The 23,919-nt window shown below is 50.1% G+C and overlaps 1 protein-coding gene across 8 annotated transcripts in view; it reads left to right on the top strand.

The window, feature by feature from the left end:
- PCBP3 (poly(rC) binding protein 3) overlaps positions 1-23,919 on the top strand; it is a 212,975-nt gene that overhangs the window by 116,334 nt on the left and 72,722 nt on the right. The window lies entirely within an intron of this gene.

Genomic DNA, 23,919 nt, shown 5'->3' with positions numbered 1-23,919 from the left:
AAATGAATGAATACACAAATTATGGTATATGGTTGCACAATGACATTGAGGAATCTCAAAAGAATTATGTTGAGTAAAAGTAGTCAGGCCAAAAGTATGTGCCCAGTGTGCTTCTATTTATAAACTTAGAGAAAGCAAATTCTGTAGTGCTGGAAAGCACGTCGGTGGTTCCTTGGGGCAAGGTGTTTGTTGCAAAGGGGAGAGGGAGGGATTGCAGATGGCCACAGACAGCTCTGGAGTGTGCCTGTCCGTTATCCTGGCTGTGGCGATGATTCCGTGGGTGTGTACACATGATAAAACATTTCAGCGTGTACACAGCACATGTACATTTTATTATATGTCAGTTACATCTCAAAGCTGATTGACTGACTGGTTTTTTGCGAGAAAGAAAGGAGGACCCCTTTTCGGAGCAAGATAACCTCCAGAGCTTAAGTTATTTTCAACCACAATGTCCAGTATTTAGTGAAAAATTAAAAACAGGACCAAAAACGAGAGCTAAAACGGATGAGAAATAAAACCACAGATGACTTATAGAACTGCACTACCAGACAAGAACTTTAAAGTCATGAAGATTATTGTCTTAAAAAATAGAGTAGATATAAAAATATATGAAAAATAGAGAATTTCAAGTGAAATCATAATCTATGAAAAGAATCCTATGGATTTAAAAAATATAGGATCTGAAATGAATAATTCAGTGGACTCTGTAACAGAAGACTGGACACAGCCTTCGTGAATTGAGCGGCACTTCAGTGAAGTACGTCTGTGTTGAAGCGCAAGAGAAAAGAGAACAGAATAATACAAATAGAACGTGAGAGACTGTGGGGCAGTCAAAAGGTCTAATGTCATGTAATGAGTGGCCCAGGAAGTGGGGGGAGATTTCAGAAAAATATTTGAAGATATAAAGGCCATGGATTTTTCCAAAGCATTGAAGATATTCATGCTAGAATCATGAAACTGCTGACCCTGAAATGAATAAATAAAGAAGGAAGCAAACAAATAAGCAAAAGTAACTTTTCACATCGAGGCATCATTGCTCGACCCTTGAAAACTACAGCAAAGAAAATCTTCAGAGCAACCAGAATTAAAGATGGCCCGTCATTCTCAGAGTCTGCAATCTGGCGCGTCTGGTGGCCTGTGCGTGCACACGCCACTGTGGGGTATGCATCCTGAACGGAATTGCCGTGTCCTTGCTTATACACATCTTCTGCTCTGCTGGCCGATGCCCCAAAGTCTGTACTCATAGCAGCAAAATACAGACCTACCTCATGGTATGACAGTTCAGGCAATCACCTTTTCCCATTGCTCTTCAAAACTACACCAGATTTCAGAGAGCAGCATCTTTTTTCCCCCTCCATACAATGCCTTTTTTACCCAAAACAAATGAAGCAAACAAACTATATGGAGTGGTGTTGTAGCACTATGGCTTCGAAAGAGGGACATTCACCAATTCCTTGATAGGACCTTTTACACGAGAAAACATGGAACGAGTGTCCTTGTGCACCGTATATGGATGAGCAGCCAGCAGCCTGCGTGTGTCCATCCATGAGAGATGCACAGACAGCACCTCTCACCACACGTTGTTCTGCTGTCTGCTTCCGTGCATCTGGAGGTGCCTTCCTGCCGGGACAACACTTTGCTGTGCTGGAACTCTGTAAAAGCCCTCGGAGTGCAAAACAACCATGCGCCTCAAAAAGGTTTATAAATTGGTGAAGAAAAGAGTGCAGAAATGAGGATGTACCTTCCAGAGTGACCCCCGGACCACTCTCCTCCAGCCGGGAGCCCTGGCAAGCCCCGCCCTCCTCCGGCTCAGACCATCAGGCTTGCTTATATCCTGTTTGTGCAAGTGCAAACTCCGCTTGTTTACTTCTGAACTATTCGTTACTGTTGTAAGTTTGTTTTCACTGTTCAATTGAAGTACTTTTCTACCTGTAAAAATGGTTTGGTTATCTTTGGCTGGGACTGAATGCATCATAACTTTTCTATTATGATTAGTGGATACATTTTTTCTCCTGTATAGTAGAAGGAGTTTCAGAACAAAATAATAGCCTAAGTGACTGGAAGGTGTTTAAAAGTTCCCATTGCTCCTCACCCCTGCCAGCACTGGGCAGGGTATTTGTCAGACTGCTGTATTTTAGGCAGTGTAGTGGGTGTGTACTTATATCTATTTTTGATTTTAATTTGCATATCTTTGATTACTGTGAGACTGAGTACCTTTTCGTGTGCTTATTGGCCATTTGGACCTCTTGTTTTATGAAGTGCTTTTCTCAGTTTTTACCCATCGTGCTATTTGTGTCTACAGCGTTTATAAGGGAGAGCGATCAGGCTGGCCCCAGGTGTTTCCATGGCAGGTTGCATGCTAGATAAAAGTGTAGCAAGGTATACAAAATCTTTAGGAAAGAAAGAATTTTCTCAATAATACATTTTCAAACATGTGAGGACCTAGGGAAAAGTGATGATTATGCACCCTCGCTGAAAGGGCTCCTTGAAGATGGCGCTGGACTCTGGACAGCGCAATGGACTCAGGGGTGAAGGGGCACAGGAAGGATGGGGGGACCCACAAGCACGGTGCACAGGGATACGTTGAGGATGGGATTCTCGAACGGCAGACCTTCACGAGGCGGCAGCAGCAGTATTCACAGTAGTGACAAGGAGGGAGCCGGGGGTGGGGCTCGCAGAGGGGACGGAGAGGCACCAGCCGCGTGCTTCGCGCTGTTCAGGCCAACTACTCGATGCATAGGGATTCAAGATCGTCATCCAGAGTTATCAGCAAAAGCACCAAAGCTAGCCAGATGAGGACTCACACCGGGCAGTGGGGGAGGGTGTAGATGTGGTCACTCCTGAGTTATCCTTGGTGGGTCAGCACTAATCCTCGTAATGGACAGAGGCCCTGAGCAGGGCTTTCCCCGCCACACCCGAAGTACAGATATTCAGTAAACAACTTAAAAAAGAGCTCAGCCTCACTCAAGACGGTTACATTTTTAAAGTGTCAAGCAATTAAACTGGTGTGGTAATATTTTTCATCTTGCAGTTTGTCAAAGATCAAAGTGTTTGAGGATGAATCCAGTGGCTGGAGAAAGAGCACCCCGGAATTTGATGGGGATATAACCTGCAGAGGCCTGTATGGAGACGATTTGGGTTAACTTCTCTGAAATCAAAAGTGTACAGTATTTCTAGTCTCATGCCGAGGTGCCTCTGAATGTGTTGATTCAAAAAAAAATCTAAGATGTACTGATGGAGAAGAATAACACGCCAGGTGCAGAACAAGACATGCATTTTCCTTCCATGTGCACAGAATGTGTCTGGATGGACCCACCAGGGGATGTTAATGGTGCCTGTGAGCTCAGAAGTACTACGGGAGTCTTTTCATTGTTTAAATTTTTACTCTTTACATTCCAATATCTATAGTTTTGAACAGTTATGAAAACCACCCAAGACCAAGAAAAGTTTTAATAGTCATTATGAATAAAAAGAATCTATATGCATTGCCAAGTTCATGTCAAACTCATGGCACGTTAATATTATTTAATAATCGAAACGTGAAACATGAAGTAACTCATCCATCGCTCTGGAGAACGCAGCGGGGGGAAGAATGCCCTGGCACCATTACTGCTCCTACATAGAAGGGACACAGAGTACGGTCACTTCAAGTGCTGTAGAGAGCAGTGAGGCCTACACATGCCGTGCTCTCGGGAGGAATGACCCCCCCGCTCCCCACGAGTGCACGTGTCCCCGAGCAGCCAGCAGGCCAGGAGGGATTCCGCCAGGTCACTGGGAATCGCCAGCCCCGCAACCCTGCCGCGTGCTTTCCTTCTCTGAGCCTGATTCCTCCTCTATGAAGCGGTGACGATGACACCTGCTTCCTAATCGCGCGAAGAGTGCATGTTAAGTGAATAAACGTGAAAGTGCTTAGAAGTAACAAAGTGCTGAAGAAGTGTTAGTGTCTCTTCCTTTTAAAGATTTTGCATGTTTTCATCAGCCAGCCTGTATTTCTGGAACACAGTTCGTTAGGTATGATTAGGGTGATGGCTAGATCTTGAGGTTCATCTGAGATTTGGGAAGAGTTTCGCTGTGGCTTAAGCCCACTGAGGAGCCTCCGGGGTGTGGGTACCAGGCGTCCGGGACAGGCCCTCCTCAGCTGCTTTGCTCCATTAGAGGAGCAGTGGTGCTTGGCTGGGGCCCACAGCACCCTGGGCATCTCTGACTCTTTAAATGTGGCACCAGATTTTTTAAAACATATTTCTGTTATAACAATTGAGAATAGATGCAAAACAAATTTCAAGTATAAAGGTGTCCCGTGAGCCTCCAAACGTGAGAGTATGAGCAGGAACCGGGGCCGAGCGGGACCTCGGGCCGTACCGAGCTCACCGGGTAACATGACGCTTTCCCCTTGCTTTTTGGTAGATGGACAATGTCCTCACCTGCGGGGGAAGCAGGTGGGCTGGCAGGACAGGCGACCACGGGCCGGGAGGAGGAGACGCTCCCAGGTACTCTCGTCTACCCCGCTGGTGACCTGCCTGCCCAGCCCCTCCTGGCTGCTCTGCCACTTGTGCCCTGCCTGCGCCCCACCCCAGTGCCTGTTGGTTGCCCCCCTCAGCCTGGATCCTGACCCTCCCCTCTCCCACCCGGCTCGGGGCCTGGTCCTCACGTTTGGTTGCCCCTGTGCTTGACCACTTCTTCGGAGATTCTTAACCCCGAGTTGCACCCTGACTCCCATTAACCTCGCTCGGCCACGGAGCACGTGGAGAGCCCCTGACGGGGGCGGGCTCCCCCGCTGGTGTTCGCACCCTCTCAGACCTGCTTCTTGTGTGTTCGTTTCCTTTAACAGGGTGGTTTATAGTGAACTGAGAAGGAGCGTTGGATTCTTGCAGTGACGCGGTCGGGAGTGTGTGGTGCCGTCCCTCCTCATCCACACAGAATGTCCACCCTGTCACTGGCCACATGCGGGTCTCAAAGGTTAGAAACAGAGTGAAGGTGATGAGATGCTTCAGAAGCAGAGCTGATCTTAGGAATAATTTTAAATGAGGCTGGAAGATAGGGTTGCTATCCCAGAGGCAACAGCCTCACTGGGCAGACAGATCAAACCCGCGCTCTGCGCCAGGTCTGGTTCTGGGCAGGGTCGGATCCGACAGCAAACACTGACGGGCTCTGTCCCCAGAGACGGCGTCAAAGGTAGCCCGCACGCCTAAGAAGTGCGAAGGTGATGAGGCTCCGTGGACAAAGGAAAGGGGAGAGCAGGAGTGCGCGAGTGCGTGTGCATGTGTGCGTGCGTGCGCGTGCACTCAGTTGGGAGCGGCCTCACTGAGAAGGTGACATTTAAGTAAGGGTGAGGGAGTGAGTCACAGATGGAGAAGAGCATTCCGGGCAGAGGGAACGGCCAGTGCGAGGGTCGTAGGTGAGGAGGCTGGAGAGCAGCCGGGGGGCAGCCTGGCCAGAGCCGTGAGCAGGGTGGGGCTGGGTGCTGGGGCCTGCTAGGAGCTTACACTGTGGGTGGAGGGGGCGCCTGAGCGGAATTCGCTTCTTGAAGAATACACCTCTGGCTCTGGGCAGAGAATAGACGCTCAGGGGACCCTGGCTGGAATCAGAGACCAATGAGGAGGCTTTACCTGCGCCCAGGTGAGAGTGGTGTGAGGGGGTGGCGAGGGCTGGCCAGACTCGGGCTGTGTTTTGAAGGTAGAGCCAGTGTGAACCCCTGAGAGAGTGGAAGTGACCTGAGGGGCAGGGACAGCGGCAAGGACTAGGGCTGAGGGGCAGCGAGGACAGAGTGTCTCCAGTGCTCGCGTCGGTTCGGGAGTGATTGGCCTCTGGACGCATGCAGGTGAGATGCTGACATTCGTGCACCTGTCAAGCACACAGCTGGACAGATGGCACTGGAGCCTCAGAGAGAGAATGCACTGGGGGTGTGGGCTCGTGCGGATGCCATGCAGGAAACGCTGGCGCCACCAAAGGGGCGTCTGCGGGAGGAGAGAGGCCTGGCATGGACCCCAGGAACCAGCAGGGGGGTCCCGGGCAAGTCTTCGGAGCCGGGCAGACTCCATCCCTGCTGTTGGTGGGGAGGGAGAACTGGGCTTCCAGCGGATGGCCTGGAGGGGACAAGAGCGAAAGTGGGTGCCCATGGAGGAGCAGAGAGGGGAAGAGCTGGGGCAGCAGGGACAGGGCTTTACCGAGTTGCTGCAGTGGGAAGAGAGGGGGATGCGGGGGAGTTGTCGATGAGCAGAAACGGGGGCCCGGTCCTGTGCGGGCGGGAGGTGGACAGGGGACTGTCCAGCCACGAGGGTGGCGTCTGGCAGCGATGGACATGCCGGGCCGGCAGGTCTGTCCCAGGAAGCAGAGGGGGGAACCGGGAGGTGAGAAGATGGAGAAATCGGGGTGAGATGCGTGTCGTCCTCATGAACGGCCAGTGTTCACCCGTTTGTGGCATTCAGGAAAAGGGAATCTCTTGTGGGTCAACTTACGGTTGAACGTCTTCCGGTTCATGAGGTTTGTGTAGGCATGCCTGGAAGACTGGGGGCCCGGCTGGGCCAGGGGAGGGCAGCGGGATGGCGGGAGCCCCAGCCTGCGTGTGGTCTGCCGTGGGAGCCGAAGCGGCCGCCCAGGGAGAGGCGTGGCGTGGGGAGAGGCGTGGCATGGACAGAGCCCACGGATGGCGACTCCACGGCGGGACGGGGAAAGGGCCGGGCAGACCTTCCTGGTGGGAGGGGCTGGGACAACAGACATGGCTGGTGGCCACAGCTGACTTTCTCTCCACATTGGTGGCAGCTGTAAATTAACCTCTATCAAAGTAGAATATGTTAGAAAAATTTTAAAAATACAACCACCTTTTCAAGTTAGAGAACAGTACTTGGTTTCCATGGTAACTGCCAACCATTTAACTAGGGCAAGTGTTACGTGGTGACACAGGGTAATTACAGACAACAGGGAAATTGCAGGGTATGTCTTACATAAATACAGAGTGGCAGCATGGTTAGCTTCTGCTCCTGAAGCAAAGCTGCCCCTGTTTCCGGAGGTCTCCTCCAGAGCCTGTCCTCGGGCCGTCACTGCCGGGGCAGGGCCTGCCCTCTGCCACGCTCTCTGCTACCTGTGAGTCCCGCTGTCTTCCCCTCTCTGCGCTGGGGCCTCAGGCAAGTGTTCCCCGGGCGCACTTGACCTGTGCCTCTGCGGGGCCTTCCCGGGGCCAGGCTGGGAAGAGGTGGAGGCCACACACGGGCCCCAGGCTGCGGCCGTTGAGAGTAATCTATCAACCAGAACTTAAGAAGGGTGTTTCTAGACCTTTTATCAACCGGCTATGAAAGAAACCCTAAATACGGTAAAAAGCCAGGAGAATCGGAACACAAATCAGTCTCTCGCAGATTGGAACAGGACGGTTACTTGAGAACATTCATCTGCTGTCACCTATACCAGAGTCCCCCCGAAGACAGAAACTTTAAGGCAGCAGCAACAGTAGAATCCTTGCTGAAACAGGGGTAACTGAGTCAGAGGCTCAGACTTTTGGTTAATTATTAAGAGATAGAAGCAGATAATGCTTGTGGATGAAAACATCACCGGAGACTCGTGCAGAGCCTGTTGCAGGTAAGTATGAGGACTCAGACACTCGGCCCAGAACCGGTATCCATGGCAGGTGAGTCACGTCTCTCAAAAGCAAAACTGTGGGCATAGCCAAGAGCTGCCGTGCATTTGAGGAGGACCAGACAGCAGGAGAGGCACCAAATGCAGCAGAAGAACATATTTGAAGCGAAGACTTAATGGCATGAAGACAAGAATATTCATAAAAGAAACAGCTCCTTCAGAAGAAACAAACAAAAATTTTGGAAAGCAAAGTTATCAACACGGAATAATCAGGATGGTTTAAATTGCAGAACAGACAGAAGTGAAGAAGGAATTAGTGACTGGACAAATGAACCGAGGATTTATTCCGGAATGCAAACCTAAAGGACCAGAGCTGTTGCAGAATGCAGGCCTCAGCCACTGAGAGGTGGAGAGTGTGAGAGAAAAGGGTGAGACCATGAGGACTCTGAGAGGCTCTCTTCTCTGTGGATGGGAGTCTGAAGAGCAGAGAGCAGAGAAGGCTGAGGGAGGATGATGAGACATCCTGGAAGAAGCCTCTCAGGGCTCAGAGCATGTCGGGGGTAAAGTGTTAAGGGGGGGGTTGGGGGTTGAGGGGATGGTGAGAAACCACAAGGGCCTGAATACAGTGGGACAGAATTTCGGGACAGGACCAAAGAGAACCCCCCAAAGTGGCTGGCAGGAGGCGCAAGGGTCTGGCTCTCAGTTGGCGTCAAAATTCTCTATGACAAATGTATACTTTAGAATTAATTGGATCAATATCTTCAAAGTACTTGGGGAAGAAGGATTCCAAACCTGGAATTTGAGACACAGCCAGGATTCAAGTCGAAAGGCAAAGGAAGTGTGTTTCAGACAGTCAAGGACTCAGAGGTCTCCAGCCTCACCCCTAAGACTCTGAGAAAATGAAGAAAGATAGCCATCCACAAAAGGGATTAGCATTTGGTTCCGCTGATAATGGTGGGAAAGAATCCAGGGTAGCACGTAGCTACTCTAAATAACTGTTGGTGCCTATTGGTATGCAGATTAAAATGATGGTTGAAAAAATCTTGGTAGGTTCCAGCGTTATTTTTTGTCGATGGTTTGTTCAGCGGTTAGTTGTGATTTTGGTGTTTTCGTGAGAAGAGGTGAGCTCACGTCCTTCTACTCCACCATCTTGTTTCTGTCCTACAAACCGAAAAATCTTATATATATGTATTTATGTAGTGATGAGAAGGAGAAGAGTGAAAGGTCATTAAACATCAGTTCTTTTTCTGGGGGAATACGTAGATACTCTTCAAGCCTATAGTGTATGAATGTGCATTTAAACACGTTAACGATGTACCAGGAGCCACCAGTCACAGGGACAGATTGCGCAGCTTCAAATCTCGTGGAGGAAAAACTCTGGAACAAAGAAAACCTGATTAAGTCACCAAAAAAAAAAAAAAAAGAAAGGTAGAGAAGAAGGAAGAAATTAGAAATCAAAGTAAATGTGTAAAGCAAGACGTCATGTGGCATTAGTTCAAATGTATGTGAAATTTCTCTATTAAAAGGCAAAACTCAGATTGTCTTAAAATTGACACAGAAACAGAAAATGTATTAATGGGAGGAGTACTAAGCAAATGGTAATCACTGGGAAGCAGGCCAAGCAACATTATTTTCAAGAAAAAGATAAAAAGCATTAAATGGGTCAAAGATACTTCATTTTGATAAGTTATAATCCTCTAAGAAGATATGATACTCATGAACTTTTATGTATATAATTACATAGCTGTAAAATTTATGAAGGAAGAACTTCTAAGAATAGGAAATGGACAAATCCAGTACCATAATGGGAAACTTTAATTGAAAAATCAAGAAGACAAAAAAATTCATATGGATATGAAGAATTTGAATAGCATTCTTGACAAATTGTGTTCCAAACGCAGGATATACTTTCCTACTTTCCTTTCTCCCTCCCTTCCTCCCTCCCTTCCTTCCCTACTTTCTTCCTTTCTATTTTTCAAACACACCAGGACCATTCACAGATATATTTACCATGTATTTTACTTTAAAGGAAATCTAATTTTTCAACAGCGGAAATCATTAAGTACAGTAAAAATGGAAATTAACCACAAAATGATAATCAGAAGTAACCCAGACTCCATTACATATCTAGAGATTTGGGAATGCTTTTAAATAAAAGCATAAACTGAAGAAAAAGTAATGAAAATGAGATAATACTGCACGTCAAAACATGAAGGATGCTGTCAAAACTCTTCCCAGGAGAAAATGTTGGAACGCTGGAAACACTTAAAATAAATGAAACAACCCTATGACTCTAAATGTTAGAGGAAGAATTACAAAATAATTCAAGACAAAGTAGGAAAACTTAATGAAGATAAAGGTAGAGATGAATACAGCAAAACGTGAAAACGTTGCCACATATGATGTAGAAAGTCTGGATAACTATGGGAATGACTGAAACGGTGCTCAGAGTCTGCACTCACTGAGGTGCCAGTGAGGTCCTACTCCACAGCACATTCTCACTCATCCAAAAGGAAACATAATTCTTAAGGTGTGCAATTGTTTTAGAGAACAGAAATGTCAGAAGTTCCCTGAATCATTTGATAAGATCAGCAATGTTGTGATATAAAAGTCACACAAGTAATCCTAAAGTCATCTATAGGTAACTCTGCCTTCTGAGACAGATGCGCAAACCCTAAGTAAAATGTTAGCAGCTCAAAGCCAGCAATGCATTCAGTTTTAAGCACCTCTCTAGCTATAAGTACCTCTTTGATTTAAGAGGCGTTTTGAGGAGATGTGGTTTGGAGAGGTGCCCGGTTGTGCCTTGTCCTCTCTCTGCTCTGTTCCTGTCTGTCTGGCGTTCTTGGTTTCCTTCTCTATGTATCACTCTTCTTGAATTCTTCTCATTGCTTTATTTTGTTTTTGACTTTTAAAAATGTTCTCTTTCTTCTATTTTCTCTGTTGTGTTTATTCAATCTCATGTGTCTTCTAATTTCATCCTGATTTTGAAATACTTTTTCTTTTATTCTTGATTCTTTCCTGAATTCTATGACCTAAATTTTGAGTTTTTCTAATTCTGATTTATAGTTTTTCATCTCTTGCATCATTATCTTACTGTCTTTTAATCAACTTAAAGATATTATAGTTTTTCTATTTTTGTCAGCATGGCTTTATGATGTGTGTTTATTTTCAGTAGGGTTGTTATTTTGTTTCCTGTTTTCTTTTGTCTTAAAAAAAACTTTGTATGATATTTAACATCACATGAAATTTGTTTTGCTGAACTTTTAAGAAGGGAGATATTGTTTATAACAGCATTGCTAATTTCACAGCTCTAGAATGCCCTCTTCTGTTACTTTTATGAAAGTTTAGTATGAGGACTTGCTGCAGTTAGAGTGTGTCTGGTGGGAGCTGCTGGGGGGGTCTGGAAGCTGGGTAAAGGCCTTGCGTCGCCGTTAAGTGCTCCGGTTTTGATAACTGGTTTTGTACTCTGCCTACCCAGATGCCCTTGGTTTTAGAAAATATGCTCTAAAGTATTTGGGGTCAAGGCAAGTGCTGTCTTGTAGTCACCCTCAGCCGGTGTGAATTGATGGGGAACAAATACCTGTGCAACAACCAGGCAGGCCTGACTGTGAGCAATGGGGGGACAGTTAAGGGACCTGCAGGAGTTTGTTGTAATGTTCACGCAACTTTTCTCAAGGTTCCACATTACATCCCAATAAAAAGTTGTCAAGTAAGTAAGTAAAACGATTTCTTCAGTGGAAAACACGGTGGCCCTTCTTCTCTGTACAGATCTCCTGGGAGACTCGGGAGCGGGGAGGCCAAGGGGCAGCAGGTGGGGTCTCAGGTGGGCCAAGGGGGGCGCCGGGCTCTGGGCCGATGCGGGGGCTGCCGTTTCAGTGTCTCAACACTTTTCTCAAACTGCAATTTTAATTAAAACAAAATCAATGCCTCAGAATATAATTCAAAAATCTAATGAGAAGAGGACAAGCGCCCTCCTGAAGTGACGTGGGGTTTCGGGGTCCAGGAGGCCCAGAGGGCGGCTGGCGAGAGCTCCTCCCTCGGCCCGGTGGGCGCCTCCCACTGTCCCGAGGTTACTTGTCACCAAGCGCGAGCCGCTTAAGGTGTGCGCGGCTGATTCTCTACCGACTCGGGCTGCGCCCGGAGTGGGTCTCTGGATTCGCGGGATGCAGCGCTGCCGGCCGGGCCTCGTGGTGGGGAAGCCGGGCGGGGGCTGGGGCGGGGGGAGGTGCTCGGGCGCTTCTCGCCCGGGGCTTTCCACTCACACCCGAGCCGAACACGTCCCCACCCCGTCCCCCACGGTGGCCCGCCTCGTGGCCGTGGAGAGCAGGACCCTGGAGCTGCCCGGGGCTCTGAACCCTGGGGCCGCGTGAGCCCCGTGCTGGGGAGGTGATGCCTCTTCTTGTAGCAGTCTCCAGGGAGCTGGGTCTCCAGGGAGCTGGGACTCCAGGGAGCTGGGACTCCAGCCGGCTGAGGGCGGTGCGGGCGGCTCACCAGGCACGCCCGTTTCGTGCCCAAGAGGCTCATCTTGAGATGCGGGCTCCTTGGTGACCTCGAGGCCCCTCAGCATCACCCCCACAGCCAGGCCTGACCGCCCCGCCCTCACTCTCCGCTCCGTTGCCCTGGCCTCCCCGGGCCTCTGCCCCTTGCCCAGGAGCGGTGCCACGCCCTCGCGGCACCCCGGATCCCCCCCGCGCGGCCCGCCCTCGGCCTGCCATCCACCCTCCCGCACTCGAGCCTGTCTGGCCCTGGCGTCCTTTGGAATCCAAGGTCCGGGCCCAGCCGGTTCTCGTCACCACGCCCCCTCGCCTGACCCTGGGAGGTCTCTGCCCACAGCGGCCCTGCGTTCCCCACCGCTGGTCTCCAGCACGACCACCCGGATCTGAGCGCTGCCCGAGGAGAGCGGTACCCGGGTGATGTCAAACGCGTGTGGCCCCAGGCCGGCCGCCCCTCCCCACGGGCTGCGGCAGCCTCTCGGTGGAAAAGGAGGTGCCAGGGCAGAGGGATCACAGACGACCCCCCGCCCCCCCCCCACGTCTGTGCCCCCGCTGTGCGTGCCCCTCTCCACACGGGCTCCACGCCGGGTGTCAGGCCGCTCGCTGTCGCTTTGTCTCCCGTCCTGGAAGCGCCCTTTCCACGCGGCTGGTGACCTGGTGTGTGCTTCTTGCTCGTTCTCTGCCCTGGGCTGAGGTTTTCTCTGGACAGTGCGGCTTTCAGGACGTCGCTGCAGCCACTGCTGGGCTGCACTAGCACATGTTAGGCTCGTGCAGTCCGACGAGGTGAGGCAGCCTAGCCGGGAAACAGCGAAGCACCCACACCGCTGTGCCCGTCGCCTGCCGGAGTTCAAAGTAATCACGTTTACAAACTAGTCACGTTTGTAACTATGGTGCACATCCCTCCCATGTCTGTTCGTGACGCCGATGGAGCTGGCCAGTCGTCTTGGGGTGCCGACTGTCCCTCTGAGTCTTAGGGCCACTCAGGGCCTCCAGGGCAGCAGCATGGAGAAGGGCGCGCAGAGGCGGCAGCAGCTAAGCTGGGGCCTTGGAGACAGGGCTGCCCGCCTCCCTGCTGTCTCCCGCTGGAGGAGACGGCCCAGCCACAAGGCCCACCTCTCCACCCCCCGCCCCCCACCGCAGCCCGCCCGCAGGCTCCTGGCCCCGCGCACAGGGGATGGTCAGATGTGTTCTCCCCAGAGCACAGACCTTCCTCTCTCCCCAGCCCCAGCAAATAATTGAGCCCTGGCGTTGTTTGGACCCGGAAGCTTTCGGAAATAATACAGTAAACACATTCCTCACCTTCGTCTGTTCCTTTCTCTTATCTCCTATTCTTACTCTAGAATTATCCTGGCAAAATCAGGCTTAAAGTTCCTCATTTGTATAACACTTTGCAAATTACAGAGTGCTTTTCATGTCACTGAAAGGTGGGTATTTTCTCGTTTGTATTTAGAACGAGGAACAGAGGCTGAGAGCAGCCGAGTCTGGGCATTAGCCTGGGGGTCGAACTCAGGGTCCTCTGCAGAGCAGGCCCCCAGGAGCCATGTCACTAGCCGGAAGTCACCAGGCCCCAGAGAGTGTCCCTGGGGGTTGGAGGAGCCGAGTGCTCCCGCAGAGCCGCCTCGCTGCACGGTACTCTCTGCCCCCGCCCCTCCTCCTCTGTTGCCCTGGCGGCCGCCTGGACCTCCCTCCAGGACCTCCCGCTGGGGAACAAACCAGAAGTCAGCCCAGGACAAGGTGTGGTGGGCAGATATGTAGGCTTCCACCCCGGCCTAGAGGCCTTGCTGAACTCCCCCCTTGAGAGTGGGCGGCATGTGGGACGTTGTCCCGTGATTGTGTCGCGTTGCCTGGCAAAGGGATTTTGTGGATGTCATTCAGGTTTCTAGTCACCTGACTTTGAGTGACTCAGAGGGAGGTGCCCTGACCTAATCTCAGGAGCCCTTCCGTCTGGGTCTGGACGTGGGAGGTGGAAGAAGACAGAGACGGGAGGTGAGGGGGATTCCAGCGGGAGAGACCAGGAGAGGCAGATGGCGTCTGGGAGCCAAGAGGGCCCGGCCGGTGGCCACAGAGACACCTAGAAGAGCCTAGAAGAGCCCGGCTCCCAGGGAGACCGCAGCAGTGGCTGAGTCCTGTGTGAATGAGGACCAGCCACCCCATGTCCGGGCCTCCGCCCCTCCTGGCCGTGAGCTGATAAGTGGGCACTGTGTTCAGCCCTAAGTTACGGAGTTTGCTCTCCAGTGGTAGAGAAAGCTGCCCAGACCAGCAGGAGCGGGGCCAGTGGGGTGACATCGTGCTGGGCTGGAGTCTCAGGGCCACTTACAATTAACCCAAATCCCTACTGATGAGAGATGCCGCCTTCATCCCAGGCACTTATGGTCCGCGCTCCCCTCCCCCCACAGAGTGCTGTGACCCACAGCATCTCAGAATTTGTCCCTCTGCCAAAAAGCCAACTCACGACCCGCCTTACTCCTCACCTCTGTGCTTCCCGAGGAACACTGCAGTCCTTCTGTCATGGTTTCTGTGGCCTCCCATTTCAGTCACACCTTCAGGCTGGGAGGGAGGTCCTTCCAAGTGGGGGCATGGCAGGCTCTGCCCACACACAGGCCTCGCCAGACCCCGTGGTCTCCTCAGTGTGTTGCGTGGCCCTTATTCAGGTTATTCTTGGCTTCTTTTGTAAGTGTTACCGATGTATAGGAGAGATACTTATTCTTGCATCTTTAGTTTATAATCTGTCATCTTAGTAAACTACGTCCTATTGGGTCTCATAAGCTGGGATGTGTTAGGTAGAGAATTACATTATCACAAATGATCATTTTAACACCCTTCCCTTTTGAGTATCTATGACTCCTCGTTATGTTTAATTTACTAACCGCATGGCCTGAATCTTTGGAGTAACATTGAATTGCAGCCCGTCCTTTTCCTGTTCGGCCAGACCTCCACCTCCTCCTGCCCCAAAGCTGCCGGATGCAGCGCACACCCGACCTGCCGGGTTCTAATAGCAGTGAATTATTGACTGTTCTGGTGCTCCTTTCTGAAAACCTCTCGGCCCTGGGCTGTGACCACCCCACCCGCATGGCCTCCAGACGCTCCTTTCCTGGACCCCATGGGCTCTCCTCGTCCATGTGTCCGCGAGCACGCTTCTTCTGCCCACTGTCCTGGGTTCTCCACTCGCAAGACGTGCGTGTGGACTCCCCCCTCCCGAGACGCATCCCCGACCGCCAGATGTCCCCCCTCGCGTCCTGGGCACCTGGAGAGCCACACCCCGGACCTGGCCTCTGTCCTGAGTGCGGGGAGCCGCCAGCCCTGCCCCCTCGCCTCACCCCACCTCCCCACATCCACCACGAGCCCAGGGTCCTTGGTGTGCTCCAGGTCCCTCCTCATGCCTCAGCCTGCATGCAGACGGCAGAGAAAGCCACAGATCAGGGAGGCAGAGGACGAGGAAAGATAGGAAGCCTCCAGAGCCCCCGGGACGAAGTGCCTGCCGGTGTCTAAGGGGCCTGCCTTCCCAGGCAGACGGAGCCGGACTCGGGGAGGCTCGACAAGTGTGCTGAAGGGTGCCTGGACGCTGCGCGGGCGCCAGACCCGGCTCCCACCTGGGAGAGCAGCGGCCCCGCTCCTCGGGGTGCACTTGAGGAAGAGCAGGCCCACGTGCCCAAGAGACGCGTGAGCAGCTCCCTGTCAGATGCTGGGAGGTGCCGGTCAGATGAGGCTGGATGTGTAAATACACCGTGGGCACATTAAGCGCTGATCTGCGGGCGCCAGTGGGGCCACCCTGATGGCACAGTCCTGAGTGTAAGTGGCAGAGGGGCGGTGCGGGTGGTGCCCTTGGTGCCCATTTTCTGAACGCGAGATGCGATGGGAGGTCTTGTTGGGGCGCTGTGTGCAGCCTGGCGGGAGCGCGATGGCAGGGCCTCTGCCGGGCACAGCGCAGAGGCCAGGCGGCTGGAAGAGTGGCCTTTTGTGTGTTCCATTCATTTGAAAATAAGCCGAAGCAAATAGAGTGCAGTGTTCGCATTTGTAAATTCTCAATATCCAGTGCACTGCTGTCTCACAGTTTTTAGTTTCTCTGGGTTTGAAATACTTCGTAGTGAAAAATTAAAACTTTTTTCAAACTAGATCCCCCGAGCCTCTCATGAAGGGAGCCTTGCGTCAAGCCCGCCCCTTCCCCAGAGGGCGTCCTGACGGGACTCACGCCCGCTCACCGCTCCGGGGCTGAGGGTCCCAGAGCTCCACCAGGCCTGGTCCCAAGCCCGGGTTGGGCGCAGAGGCTCCTCAGGGCCCGCGGTGCTCTGTCCCTGGACCCAGATGTGGACTTCCTGTGGCCGTGGGTTGAGGGATGTCACCAGGAGCTCCCCAAGGGCCCCGCTCAGCCCAGGCCTGGTGGTGTGGGGATCGCTGAGCTGGGTGGACCCTCCTCCCTGAGCTCTTCCCTTCCTTGGTGGGGGGTCCAGTCTGATAGGGTCACCGTGGTGCCTGGGGGTGGGCCCCCAGGAGCAGGGAGGGTGCCCCACCGAGCAAGACCAGAAGCTGGTCTTGGCCAGGGCCGGCAGACTCGGCTGCCCGCTTTTGGAGCATTTCTCGGTTTCCTCTGCAGGACAGGCCTGGAGGTTACAAGGCACCACGTCCCTTCCTCCCGCCATTGACGGACAGTGCGGCTCTGAACGGGCCCTTCTCTCCCCACGGTCAGCGCACACGTCTGGACCTGGTCACCCTGAGGGTCACACAGTTTCCCAGGAGGGATGGGGGAGCCGACCTCATTTCCCCTTAGAAGTTAGAGGGCGTTTAGCGAGCGATGCCGGCGCCCCTGGGCCGCTCTGTGCAGGGATGTCTGAGCCGGGCCAGGTGAGCACCGACCTGAGTCTTCAGAGAGCCCTCCCCGCCTGCCCCGCTGCCCTGTGACAGCAGCCGTATCCCCGCGGCAGGCCTGAACGTTGTTTCCGGTGTCCTGTGGGCCCAGGCAGCACGGCACAGGGGCGCCTGTCAGGGACCCTGGGCTACAGGCCCCGCAACACCTCGGGGCTTCTGCCTCTTTGGCCCTTGGGTTCATTTTCACTTGCCCTCAGCCTCTGTCTCCCTCCTCCATCCGTCAGTCTGTCTGTTTCCCTCTGGGCTCTCCTCATCTCTCTCACCCTCTGCTCCCTTCCTCTCTGCCGGGGTCCCCGCCTCTCCCCGTGACCCTGCTTGGGCCAGTCAGGGCTGTCATGATGGCCGGGCATGTGGAGCCAGGTGCAAGGTACTTTTGTGCCTCAGTTTGCTCCCCGCTCTCGACCCAGAACCACCCGGGTCCCTGCTGACTGCTCCGTACCCCCGCCCGCTACGGACCAGAGCCAGCCTTGTTTAGAGCCCAAGCAGCTGCACGTTTACAGCCTCGCGTCCCTCCCGGGAGCTGGCCCCGCTGACCACACGTGCATCCAGTTACCACGAGGGCAGTGGGAGCGGCAGTGGGGGCAGGGAGGGCTCTGCGGCCCAAGAGGGACAGGGCCCCGTGCCCAGAGCCTGGGCCCATCCTCCCTCCCCAGCACCTTGGTGTGTCTTTCCCTAGAGCCGAATCTTCCCGTGAGTCACACACAAGATTGTCCACAGGATCCAGGGACAGGTGCTCATGGAACTTACTCTCTGCCCCCTTCCCACAAGAAGGCCCCATGCTGCCAAGACCCAGGCTCGGTGCCCCTGAGCCCTGGGCAAGCTGATTTAAGGCTGGGGCATGTGGTGTCACGTCAGGCCCTTCACTGAGGTGCGCCACTGAGTGGGACTTGTGGGAGGTTTGGGAACAACGGTGCACCCTCTCCAGAGGGGCCAGCTTCCCGGGATGACATCAGGCCCAAGGTCTTCCTGGCTCTCAGATAAGCAAGTGCTCTGGTCACTTTTAGTCACAAAGTAGCCACTACAGTAATTAAAGTATTCGGACTCATGGGCTTAGTTAAGGCAATGCTAGCTGGTACGGTGGCACAAACATGATATAGTTTTCTTTTTTTCCTGATTCTCGATGATGGGGGGAAATGATTCTGTTTCAATTTTAGATCCTACTTAAAATAAGGGATAGAAGGAAAGAGGATGAATATCTTCTAAGATACTGAAGAAGATAACAAGCAAAATGTCTAAGACCTAGCTCAGCATTTTTATACCCGAATGTAAGTGAAAATATATTTCATATAAGCCAACAACATTAAATAAGGAAACAGAAAAAAAAATAAGGGACAGTTGACAGGTTGGATTAATTATTCAACTACTGATAATAAATGGAAATTATTAAACTCTCCTACTTCAAAATAAGCAGCAATTAAACTGTTCTATTTCAGAACAGAGGTTCTCAGATTGATGTGGGAAATGGAAACAACCACATGACATTTGAGGCAGACAGACCTAAGATAAAGGTTAGAGTTCTTGAATTGTGTGAGGAAAGACACACACATTGCTGGGGGTGTAGAGCAGTGCTGCAGCACAAGGCTGAATCGTGCCCTCCAGATTCATGTGTCGAGCCCTAGCCCTCAGTACCTTGGAATGTGACCATATTTGGAGCTGGGAGTCTTCGGTGAACTAATTAAGTTAAAATGAGGTAATTAGAGTGGGCCCTAGCCCAACATGACCGGCATCCTTATAAGAAGAGGAAATTAGGATGCAGACACATGTATGCACAAGAGAAATGATCGTGGGAGGACACGGAGAAGGCAACCACCTACACACCAAGGAGAAAGGCCTCAGGGAAACCAACCCTGCCCAGATCTTGATCTCTCAGACCCCTAGCCTCCAGGACTGCAAGAAAATAAATTTCTGTTGTTTAAGCTGCCCAGTCTGCAGTATTGTGTTGCAGCCACCCAAGCTGACTATTATAGTACTTATGGAGGGGAACTTGTCAATGTCTAGAAAAGTTTCATTTGTGTTTACCCTTTGATCCCATGGTCCTATTTCTAGGACTCTATCCCAGAGCATCACTGACAAAAATAGGCATGACCAATAGGTATAGGAAATAGGTATACACATGGGTATTCATTTTAGCACTATGTTAATAGCAAAAGATGGGAAATGATCCGTATGTTCATCTATGGGTTGAGTCCATTGTGGTTTACTTATACAGTGGAGTACTCTGCAACTGTAGAAATGGAATGAAGGGTATTTCTGTATTGCAGTTTACGGTCATCTCCAGAATACATTAAGTAAAAAGAAAAGCAGGGTGCAGACTTGTTCATGGTATTCTACCCTTGGAAGGCAGATATGTGCATATACAGATGTGTATGTATGTAATGTATTCATTTATATGTTTAACAACAAACAATGGAAGCATTTACCAAACCAGTTTTTTTGGTTACTTATATTGAAAGGGAGGGACCCAAAGTGGACAGAAATGGGAAGATTTTTGTGAATGAAAGTCATTATATAATTTTGACAATGGCATCATGTAAAGGTTTTTGGATAATCAGTAAACATCTAAATCAAGAAAGTATGAGGAAGCCACTCCTAAATATGGAAATTATATGGAAATTAATTAGTTTAAATATATAAATGTATGTCAAGTTGGTGATACAACCAAAGAGGAAAAAATTACTTCATAACATGGCAGTTTTGCTTTTTTTTTTTTTTTTTGCAATACGCAGGCCTCTCCCTGCTGTGGCCTCTCCCGCTGCAGAGCACAGGCTCCGGACGCGCAGGCTCAGCGGCCATGGCCCACAGGCCCAGCCGCCCCGCGGCACGCGGGATCCTCCCGGAGCGGGGCACGAGCCCGCGTCCCCTGCATCGGCAGGCGGACTCTCAACCACTGCGCCACCAGGGAAGCCCTACATGGCAATTTTAACTCTATATTCCAAGTGGAATATTCTCTAAGGGAAAAAAAAATAGTTCCATAGATTAATTGTTAGTAACAACGTTATTACTGTTATTTTTAAACTGTTACATATATTTGGGTAAACCCTTTCAATGTATCTCCCTCCTATGCTGTTTTCTGGATTTTCCGTTTGTTTTTTGGTTTTTTTGCTAACCTTTTTCTTTTTTCCTCTCTGTCCTTCATTTTGGACCTTTTCTGTTGACTGCTTTTCAGGTTCACTGCCCTGGACTTCTACTGTGTTCAGTCTCCTGGTAGCTGCACACCGTGATTTCTTTTTCTTACATATTTTGTAATTTTCCGTTTTAGAATGCAGGTTTTTCTTTAACTTTTCATTCTTTGTTGAGATACTCCATGTCCCTTTTATCTACCTTTCCTCTATTTTCTATCACATAATCATCACAGCTACTTTGAGGTCTTGGCCAACGTGAGTGTTTGGGTCACGCCCAGACCCTGTCGGCTGTTCCGTGGCTCACTGTGCATCTGGGAATTCTCCTCTGTGTGCCGAGCATCACGGATGAAGTGCTGCGGGGCTCCCACGTGTTCCCCCTTTGTTCCGGCAGGGAATGAAGTGGTCAGTGGCCCCCTTGCTCCTCTCAAGACTCAAGTTTCGGCTTTGTTGGGGCAGGTCTGTTTCCATTTTGCCAGAGTCCCCGTCACCTACGTGCAACTGCTGTGGAAAGCTTGGTCTTCTCACTGGGGTCCCTTCACTCCAGGGCCCCACACTGGCTCCTGCTGAGCTGAGCTGTCAGTGTGACCCCCACTTCCCAGTTAGTTTTGACCACCCCACCCTTGCCCAGAGTCTCATTTTATGCAGACACAGGATTCACCAAAGACCCAAGGGGGATTTCACACAGGTTTTGGGTGCTCCTTCTTAGTCCCTATCTACAATCTCTGCACCCCACTTGGAAAACACCCTCAGGGACAAGCAGGATGAGTGTGGGGCTCACCTCCAGCTTCTACCTTCCCCAAGGATCGTGGGCTTCTGCTTGTCACCCAGCTTTTACCACGGGTTCCTGCCTGAGGCTAGGTCAACCCCAGTGACTGCATCATGGCCCCATCCTAGATGCCACAACTTGTGTCTTGAAGGATCAAGCAAGTCAGCAATCAGGTTGATGCCATTGGAAAGCAAGAGTTGTCGTGTAACAAAAAGATGTGTTTGTTGAGGGGTTTTGTCATGCATGGTGTTGAATTTTGTCAAATGATTTTTCCTGCATCTGTTGAAATTTTAACTTTCTCCTAGACCCTCTTAATGTGGTGAATTATATTGACAGATTTTGCAAATATTTTGCAAAATAATTTTGCATTCCTAGTGTAAATCCTCGTTCTTCATGATTCTTGAATTTTTCTTGCTAATATTTTTGTGAGGAGCTTGCATCTATGGTCATTAGAGATATTGGTGTTGCCATTTTCAGTTTGCTCACATCCTTGTCAGATTTTAAAATCAGAGTTATGCTTGCTTTGTATGATGTCTTTGGAATTACTTCCTCATCCTCTATTTTTCTGAAGCAGTTTGTGTGAGGTTGGTGTTATCACTTCTTTACATGTTTGGCAGAATTTCCCAGTGTTTAGAGTCTTCTTGGTGGGAAGGTATTTGACAACAAATTCAATTTTTTCAATATTTACAGGGGTATTCAAATTCCTTTCTTAGTTTGTGTCAGTTTTGGAAGTTGTGGTTTTTGAAATTGTCCAGTTCATCTAAGTTGATATATATGTTGGCTTGAAGTAGTTCATCATAATAATCCCACATTATTGTTTTGACATCTGTAGGATCTGTAGTGGTGGCTTATCTTCATATCTCTTGTTTGTTTTCTCCTTTTCTCTTTAAGCATTTTCCAGTTTGAAGGTTACTAACTTTATTTCATTTTTCTTTATTGTTTATCTATGTTTTCATTAATTTCCATTCATATTTATTATTTCCCGCTGTATTCACTTCCTATGGCTGCCTTAAAATATTACCACAAACTTAATGATGTAAAACAACACAAATTTTTTATCTTAGAATTAGTTCTGTAAAGCAGAATTCCAGCACAGGTCTCACTGAGCTAACATCAGGTGTGGCAGACCTGTGCTCCTTTCTGGAGTCTCGGGGAGAATGCATTTCCTGGCTTTCTCCAGTTTCTGGAGGCCTTCCTCCCTTCCCTCCCACCTGCAACACTGCATCTCTCTCTGACCCTTCCTCCCTCATCACTTTTCTCTCTAATGCAGTCAGAGAGGCTCCCCACTTTAAAGAACCCTGTGGCTGTATATGGTCCACCTGGACCATGCAGGGAAGTCTCCCTGTTTCAAGGCCTGTAACCTTAATCCCATCTGCAGGATCCCTTTGCCACAAGAGATCACATTTACAGTTTCAGGGACTCAGGTGTGGGCATCTTTGGGGTGGGCGCAGGGGTTATTCTGCTGCCACACCTACATTCCACCTACTTTGGCCTTAGTTTACATTACTTCTAGCTTCTTAACGTAGAAACCATTTGTCTTTTCTAATTTAAGCATTTAGTCCTGAAATTTCCTACTCAGTACTACTTTAGCTGTGTTCCACACATTTTGGCATGTTGTATTTTCTTTTTTTTTCTTTTTTTTCTTTTTTTCCGGTACGCGGGCCTCTCACTGCTGTGGCCTCTCCCGTGGCAGAGCACAGGCTTCGGACGCGCAGGCTCAGAGGCCATGGCTCATGGGCCCAGCCGCTCCGCAGCATGTGGGATCTTCCCCGACCGGGGCATGAACCCGTGTCCCCTGCATCGGCAGGCGGACTCCCAACCACTGCACCACTAGGGAAGCCCTGTATTTTATTTTTCATTCAGTTCACTGTATATTTTAAATTTCACTTGAGGTTTCCTCTTTGTCCATGAATTATTCAGAAGTGTGTTAATTTCCAAGTGTTTAGAGACATTTCTGTTATCTTTCTGTTATTGATCTCTCGTTTGATTTAATTATAATCAGAGAATAAATGCGCTGTGTGATTTGAATTCTTTTCAATTTGTTGAGGTTAGTTTTCTGGCCCAGGATATGGTCTGTCTAGGTGATTGTTCCCTGGGTGCTTGGAAAGAATGTGTGTCCTGCTGTTGTTGAGCAGACAGTTCTACAGATGTCAGCCACCTCATCTGGGGCCTGGTGTTAAGTTCTTCTATATTGTTGGTGGTTTTCTGTCTAGTTGTTCTACAAGCTGTTGAGAGAGGGGGTCTTAAAGTGTCCAGATGTGACCGTGGATCTGTCTGTTTTCCCCTTAGTTCTACCAGTTTTTACTTCATGGGTTTTGTGGCTCTGTTGTCTGACGCACGCATATTTAGGATCGCTCTCTTTTTGATGGAGAGACTTTTTATCATTATGTAATGACTTCTTTGTCCCCGATTGTTGTCCTTGCTCTGAAGTCTTCTGTGTCTGGTGCTAATGTAATCATGCCTGATTTTTACAAAATAATATTTGCTTGGACAGCATATAGTTGGGTCATTTTTTTCATTAATACATTCTGCCAATCCCTGTCTTTTAATTGGGTATTTAGACCATTTATATCATAATGTAATAATTATTGCCATGTTAGGGCTGAAGGCTGTCATTTTATTGTTTGTTTTGTGTTTGTTCTCTCTGTTTTTTTTAAAAAAATATTTATTTATTTATGTATTTTGGCTGTGCCTGGTCTTAGTTGCATTGCGGCATGCAGACTTCTTAGTTGCGGCATGTGGAGTCTTAGTTGCAGTATGCATGCAGGATCTAGTTCCCCGACCAGGGATTGAACCCTGGCCCCCTGCATTGGGAGTGCAGAGTCTTACCCACTGGACCACCAGCGAAGTCCCTCTCTCTGGTTTTTGTTTTTCTGTTTACTCATCCTACCCTCCTTTGGATTACTTGACCATTTTTTTTAGAATTTCATTTTGATTCATCTCTAACATTTTTGAGTGTATCTCTTTGTACAGATTTTTTTTTAAGTGGCAGTGTCTGCAGGCTGGGCAAGGAGCTGGACAGCAATGGGGCAGAGGTGTGATGGTGGGGCGGCCACATCTCTTTGCCTTGTGGTCCAGCCCTGCTACCCCGCTTGCTGACACAGCGAGC

This window comes from Aethalodelphis obliquidens, unplaced genomic scaffold, assembly GCF_003676395.1.
Source record: "Aethalodelphis obliquidens isolate GAN/ISIS:26980383/991018 unplaced genomic scaffold, ASM367639v1 scaffold1, whole genome shotgun sequence".
Lineage (NCBI taxonomy): Eukaryota > Metazoa > Chordata > Mammalia > Artiodactyla > Delphinidae > Aethalodelphis > Aethalodelphis obliquidens.
Note: the sequence above shows the minus strand (reverse complement) of the source record. Positions and strands in the feature narration are given on the sequence as shown.